Raw genomic sequence first — 6,829 nt, 5'->3', positions numbered from 1 at the left:
TTTATGGATTTTCCCCCCTGACTTTAAAACATGCATATCGAAACCTCTCAACACTTGTCAGCTCTCCTGTGAACATACCATATAAATGGCCTGGCACCGGCCGCCAGGAAGCGCCAGAGGCCAAATGGCTCTCTCCCACCCACGCCGCCAAGTTCAGAGAGAATCTGTCGTCACCCCACACCACGCCGAGCGTGCATGCGCGCAAAGCCATTAAGCTCTGCAGGGTCGCCTGCACCAGGGCCGACCCCTGCTCTTCCTCGCCACCGCTACGGCTCAAACACCTTGGCCAGTTGTCCGCGCACAACACACAGGGAGTTTCCAGCGTCTTCTGTACTTGAACTCTTCACTCGGGCCACACCGCAGGGCCAGGGCGGCACCCCCACCCTCGGGCCTCTCACTCTGGTGGGCCCTGGGCTTGTTCCTGTGCCCCTCCAGCCCTGTGCTCCCTGCCTGTGTTCCCTGTGGCCCTGAGAACACCCGGTCTACACACCTGGGCGGCAGGTCAGCCCCGCCCAAGTAATCACTGGTGACAAACCCCAGCGCCGTCCCGGGCGCCCCTGGTTTTGAGAGCTACTTCCTGAACGCCCGCCTCCTGCCCACGTCATGTACTGTTTGCACCCCAACATCCGGTGCTTCCCACCATCCCTCGCTGATCCCCGGCTCACCTCCCTCTTCGGTGGCTGGCCTCTTCCATCTGGGCGCTCAGGACGGCCTGTGGGTCAAGCCTGGAGACCCCGTGCCCGCGCTTCGCCCTCTGCCAGGAGGCCTGGCCTCTCCCGGTACCCAGCGGCACCAGCTCCTCAGGCGCCCTACCTCCATGTACAGGCCCAGTCCTTGGAGAATGGTGCCTGGCGCGCTGCACACCCGGTCTCCGCACTGGGGCTGGGAGGCCGCTTCCTGCGGGAGGCGGAAGCTCCCGGGAGCTGGGCTGACCGCTCGCCACTGGCCAGGCCCAGGCAGAGCACGGGCACGGGCACGGGCACAAGTGTAAGCACTTGTCAGGGTGGCGTCTGACGGGCCTGATGCAGCGCACATGAGCCAGCGAGGGTTCACAGCTGCCTAGCTTTCTGCCCTAGATAGCGCGGCCCACACACAGCCCCTGGAGGCAGCCCCAAGTCCTTGTCAAGCCGGGAAAGGGTGAGATCTTATATCTGCAGAGCTGGTGCTGAGGACCAGGAGTGGCCTTGCTTTGCACATATAATGTAAAATAAATTTACTTTCCTTGTGTGTGTGTTTAAAGATTTTATGTATTTATTTGAGAGGTAAAGTTACAGGGATTTTCCATCTGCTGGTTTACTCCCCAAATGGCCGCAACAGCCAGAGCTGGGCCAGTCCAAAGCCAGGAGCCAGGAGCTTCTTCTGGGTCTCCCATGTAGGTGCAGTGGCCCAAGCACATGGGCCATCTTCTACTGTTTTCCCAGGCCATAGCAGAGAACTGAATCGGAAGAGGAGTAGCCGGGACTCGAACCTGTGCCCATGTGGGATGCCGGCATGGCAAGTGGAGGCTTAGCTTACTACGCCACAGTGCCAGCCCCACTTTACGTGTTTTATAAATTCCTGTGTTGCTGTGAGAACAGGTGACCGGTGACACGGAACAGGAAGGTGAGGGGATGCTGGGAGGACAGAATCAGGGAACAGATGTTCTAATCACACGCGTTGCAACCTCTGGAATTTCCAGTGATGTGGACTAGATGTCAGAAGTTCGGAAATGAAGCAAAAACCCAGACCTGCAGGTCCCCCCAGACTTGCAGTTCCCCCCGTCCCTCCCTGGAGGTTCTGGTTCATGAGGCAGGGGTGAGGCCTAGCACTCTCCATTCCTCACAAGCTCCCTGGATAGACGCTGGTGACCAGGCAGGGGGGGAGCAGTGTGGACGCCGGACCTAACGGCAGAGATCAGACAGCCCAGCCCGCTGGTTCCAACCCTGCGTGACGTCCTGGCTCCGGAGACCCAGGGGAGGGGCCAGGGAAGCCAGGAGCTGAAACACCCTCAAAGATTCAGCCGTGGCAGCTGCTACGGGGGCCACCGATCCAGCTTCTGCTGTGTCTCTCTGGCTGGGGTCGCCGGCTCCAAGAGCCCCGCGAGAGCCCCTCCTCCTGGGGGGTGCAGCCTGCTGGCGCCCCTCCCTCCCTGCACAGGGGGACCTGTATAGCCAGCAGGAATCATGGGAACGACGGGCCTGGCCTCTGGGGCCAGGGTGTACGCAACACTGTGGTTCCTGCATTGCTCTCTTGGGTGGGAGGGCACCTGGGCAGCCAGTGTGGAGCAACGGGACCCTCCCCCCGCCGCCCCAGAACCACACTGAGGCATCTCCAGCAGTGTCTGCGAAGTGGCTCCACGTCCACTGAGGAGGCGTCTGTGGCCCTGGCGGGCGCCTGGCTAGAACAGGACCTGCAGCTCAGCGGCCCTTCAGAGCCCCCCGACTAGGACGGTGTGGGGCCGATGGTCAGTTTTATTCACCACGCAGGATACAGAACCTGAGTACACCCCTCCAGCACGCAGGCCTCCGCCGGGTGTCCCTGTCTCTCGCAGCTCCCGTGCCTGAGCCCCCAGGAAGGCGCTTCCCTGATGGTGCCCAGCTGAGCACAGTTGGTTCTCAGTGCCACGGGGGTGGGGGGACTCACCGACCTGGGCCCTGCCTTCGTGCGCGTCCTCTGGGTCCCCATGTACACAGAAGGCAGGGGACCCTCAGCGCACCTGAGCACGACCTGAAAACACTGGCCTCTGTTCTGACAGAGGCACACGCACGTGATTTGCATGTGTGGCAAGTTTTACGTGTGCAACGTCCCAGATTCAGAAGGAGCATTACACAGACAATGACAACGCCAAGTCCTGGGAGGACCCCGGGTCCTTGGAAGGAAGCGCCTCCTTACATCTGGGTGTCCCCTGCAGAGTCAGGGTGCAGGACCCCACAGTGTGCCCCGTCCCAAGCAGCCCCCTGCCCTTTTGCGCCAGTGCCTGATCCTCAGGGCCGTCCTGCTTTGGTCTGGTGGACACATGGTTATTACGAAGCCCCACGGGTGTCGTTCTGCTTGCAGACACAAGCCAAGGTCCGCCCGTGGAACCTCAGGCGGAACTGGGAAGATGTGGGATGCTGGTTGGCGTTGCCTAGCAATGTGGTTAGGGCACAGGAATCACAGGACGAAGTCACACCCACAGGGAGACCGGATGATTCACAACACAGGCGCAGGCATCGCTGGGGGAGTGTTACGAACGAAGAGCTGCGTGATTGGCTGTTCATCGTCAGCGCCTGCGTGAGTGCGTCTGTCACTCAAACGCAGGCCATGTTACAGACCTGTGAATGGCGTTACCACATCCTCCTGCCAATAGAAGCACACGCACACTTTCAGAATGGACATGCTAACAATAAGATGGTAGGAAGCAAAAGGGGTCTCCAAACAGTTCACAGACAATGCACATGATGGGCAAACTATGCATGGAGTTCTAAGTTTTTGGACCAGAATACACTGATCTTGAATTCCCTTGCTCAAAAACTATGTGAAGTACATTCACATTCAACATCTGAAAACAACTTCAAATACGTCTGCTCAACCTTATTTTAAAATACTGAGGTCAGGCCACCACTGTAGCATAGCGGGTAAAGTCACCGCCTGCAGTGCTGACATCCCATATGGGCGCCGGTTCGTGTCCCGGCTGCTCCACTTCTAATCCAGCTCTCTGCTATGGCCTGGGAAAGCAGCAGAAGATGGCCCAAGCCCTTGGACCCCTGCACCTGTGTGGGAAACCCGGAAGAAACTCCTGCCTCCTGATCGGCGCAGCTCTGGCCATTTCGGCCAGTTGGAGAGTGAACCAGCAGATGGAAGATGTCTCTCTGGTCTGCCTCTCCTTTTTTCTCTGTGTAAATCTGACTTTCAAGTAAAATAAATAAATATTTAAAAAAAATACTGATGTTTGCCATAAGTCCTCCTCAAAGCTAAATATGGTGAAAAAAAAAAAAAAAGAGCCATCAGGGCTGGGCTGTGAGGAAGCGGGTAAAGCCACTGCCTGCAGTGCCCGCATCCCATATGGGAGCCAGTTCAAGACCTGGCTGCTCCACTTCTGATCCAGCTCTCTGCTGTGGCCTGGGAAAGCACTGGAAGATGGCCCAAGTCCTTGGGCCCCTGCAACTGTGTGGGAAACCAGGAAGAAGCTCCTGGCTCCTGGCTTTAGATCAGTGCAGGTCTGGCTGTTGTGGCCAACTGGGGAATGAACCAGTGGATGGAAGACCTCTCTCTCTCACTGCCTCTCCTCTCTCTGTGTAACTCTTTCAAATAAATCAATATTTTAAAAAATCAACATCACATGCTTGATCCCAAATCCCAACTTTTTTTTTCTATGTGACCTGAATTCCCTCCCCTCCCCTCCTCTCCTCTTTCTCTCTGAGATTTATCTATTTGAAAGTCAGGGCCAGCGCCGCGGCTCACTAGGTTAATCCTCCGCCTAGCAGCGCCGGCACACTGGGTTCTAGTCCCGGTCAGGGTGCCTGATTCTGTCCCGGTTGCCCCTCTTCCAGGCCAGCTCTCTGCTGTGGCCAGGGAGTGCAATGGAGGATGGCCCAAGTGCTTGGGCCCTGCACCCCATGGGAGACCAGGATAAGTACCTGGCTCCTGCCATGGGATCAGCGCAGTGCGCCGGCCTTTGGGGGGTGAACCAATGGCAAAAAGGAAGACCTTTCTCTGTCTCTCTCACTGTCCACTCTGCCTGTCAAAAAATAAAAATAAAATAAAAGAAAGAGTTACAGAGTGAGAAAGAGAGACAGAGGGGTCTTCCATCTGCTGGTTCACTCCCCAGATACAAGCAACAGCAGAGGCTGAGCCAGGAGCCCAGAACTCCAGAACTCCATCCAGGTTTCCCACGTGGGTGGCAGGGACCCAAGCACGTGGGCCATGCTCTGCTGCTTTCCCGGGTGCATCAGCAGCGAGCAGTCAGCACTCAAATCAGCTCTGATAGGGTTTGCCTGTGCTGTTTAGCTGCCGAGCCACGTGCTGGCCCCCAGAGCAAGTTGACTTCTTTCCCGGCAGCTGAGTTTCCTCCTCCACACGGTCCAACCCCTGCAGCCTTGGTCAGGCCTTGATGAGCGTGCGTGGGCGGAAGGCTGCTGCCCGGCTTCCAGCACCCGGAGAGGCCACCCGGCAGCCCAGCCAGGGTGCTCAGTGGGGGGTTTGTGGTCGGAGAACTTCAGGGCGATGGAAGAGGCGATGGTGGCCCCCGGCCCCTCCCTATGAGCAGCAGGTGAGAAAGTCCTCCTCCCTTCCCTCTCCAGCCCCATCCATGGCGCTTCCAAAGCCACAGCCAAGCACCCGGCTCTGCCAACGCGGCCACTTGGGGTGGACGCTCCTGCTACATGGCCCAGCACCCTCCTGGCTGCAGACGCCCCTCAGCCCAAGGCCTGCACCGCCAGCTTACAGATCTGGGGGTCTTGTGGAAGGCACCGGTCTTTCCCCGTCCCAGCTGACTGTAGGGATGCTCTCCGTTCTTCATTTCCTGGACACCATGGCTCCCCTAGCTGGCACGTGGGGAGCAAGGGCAGCCCTCAACTGCCTCTGGGGCCTCAGCTCTGGTTCCCAGGATGTTTGTCCCTCAGTTGAGAAAGACCCAGAACAGCTGAGCCGCTCGTCTTCCCTGCGGGAGCGGGAGCCATGCACAGAGCAGCCGGGAAGGGAAATCTGCAAACCGGGAGCAAAGGAACCGAGAAAAGCTGCGGACCCCAGTCAGAGTCAGAAGTCGGCCGGGAAGCATCTTTTAATAGAGCTATTTTAATCCATTCCTAATGCCGGTTTCCTTGTGTGAATCTGGGAACTGTTTGAGACAGAATTAAATCTGCAACCGTCATTCCCAAGGTCTCGTTTATTCAGATACAACAAATGCCTTCCTGGCTTTTTTTTTTCTTGAAACAACATCAGGTGAGGAACAGGACTGATCCCCTTTGTATTAACAACAGGAAAAACATTAAGTTCCTAGGAATAAGCTTCAGAAGTAAACAAAAGCTATGTGAACAGAGCATATTTTTAATTAATTTATTATTAGAGAGAGAGAGAGAGAGATCTTCCATCAGCTGATTCATTTCCCAAACACCTGCCACACCAGGACTGCACTGAGCGAAAGCCAGGAGGCTGAAACTCAGTCCGTCTCCCACGTCAGGGTCAGGGCCCAAGTGTTTGAGCCTTCACCTCCTGCCTCCCAGGGTGCTCATTAGCAGGAGGGTGCAATTGGAAGCAGAGCCAGGACTTGAACCCAGGAACTCTGATTTGGGAAACAGGCATTATTATTAATTAGAGATGTAGTTATGTATTTGAAAGAGTTAGAGAGAGAAAGGAGACAGAAAGAGAGATCTTCCATCCACTGGTTCACCCTCCAAACAGCTGCAATGGCCAGGGCTGGGCCAGGCCAAAGCCGGGAGGCAGGAGCTTCTGGTTCTCCCACGTGGGTGCGGTAGCCCAGGGACTTGAGCCATCCTCTACTGCTTTCTCAGGCCATAGCAGAGAGCTGGATCTGAAGTGGGGCAGCCGGGATGCCCCCATATGGGATGCTGTTATCATCACAGGCGACAGATTAACCCATTACACCACAGTGCTGCAACCCCCCACCCCCACCCCCGCCCCCAGGCAACATCTCAACTGCAGCGCCCAGTGCCCACCTCTGGAGAAGACTCCCCCACCCCCGAGGGCCAGAGAGGACGCCTTGAAAGGGACGGTGAATGTGCTTCTAGTTACAAAGACTGAGCTACGTGAGGGCATCGGTTCTTCCTAATCTGCACATACGAAACACTCAAGACCGGAGTTGTAAACTGCCCAAATCCATCGTAACATTAATACGGAAGCTCTGACAAGG

At 56.8% G+C, this 6,829-nt stretch overlaps 1 long non-coding RNA gene across 1 annotated transcript; it reads right to left on the bottom strand.

Moving 5' to 3' along the window:
• Positions 1-3,197: 3,197 nt before the first annotated feature.
• On the bottom strand, positions 3,198-6,627 carry LOC149124469 (uncharacterized). The gene is made up of 2 exons (XR_016214492.1): positions 5,405-6,627; positions 3,198-3,318 (listed from the first exon to the last, which is right to left on the bottom strand). It is a non-coding gene; the product is annotated as an uncharacterized LOC149124469 (long non-coding RNA).
• Positions 6,628-6,829: the final 202 nt, after the last annotated feature.

This window comes from Oryctolagus cuniculus, chromosome 10 (assembly GCF_051225735.1).
Source record: "Oryctolagus cuniculus isolate XC-2025 breed Fujian yellow rabbit chromosome 10, ASM5122573v1, whole genome shotgun sequence".
In the NCBI taxonomy this organism is placed as follows: Eukaryota; Metazoa; Chordata; class Mammalia; order Lagomorpha; family Leporidae; genus Oryctolagus; species Oryctolagus cuniculus.
Note: the sequence above shows the minus strand (reverse complement) of the source record. Positions and strands in the feature narration are given on the sequence as shown.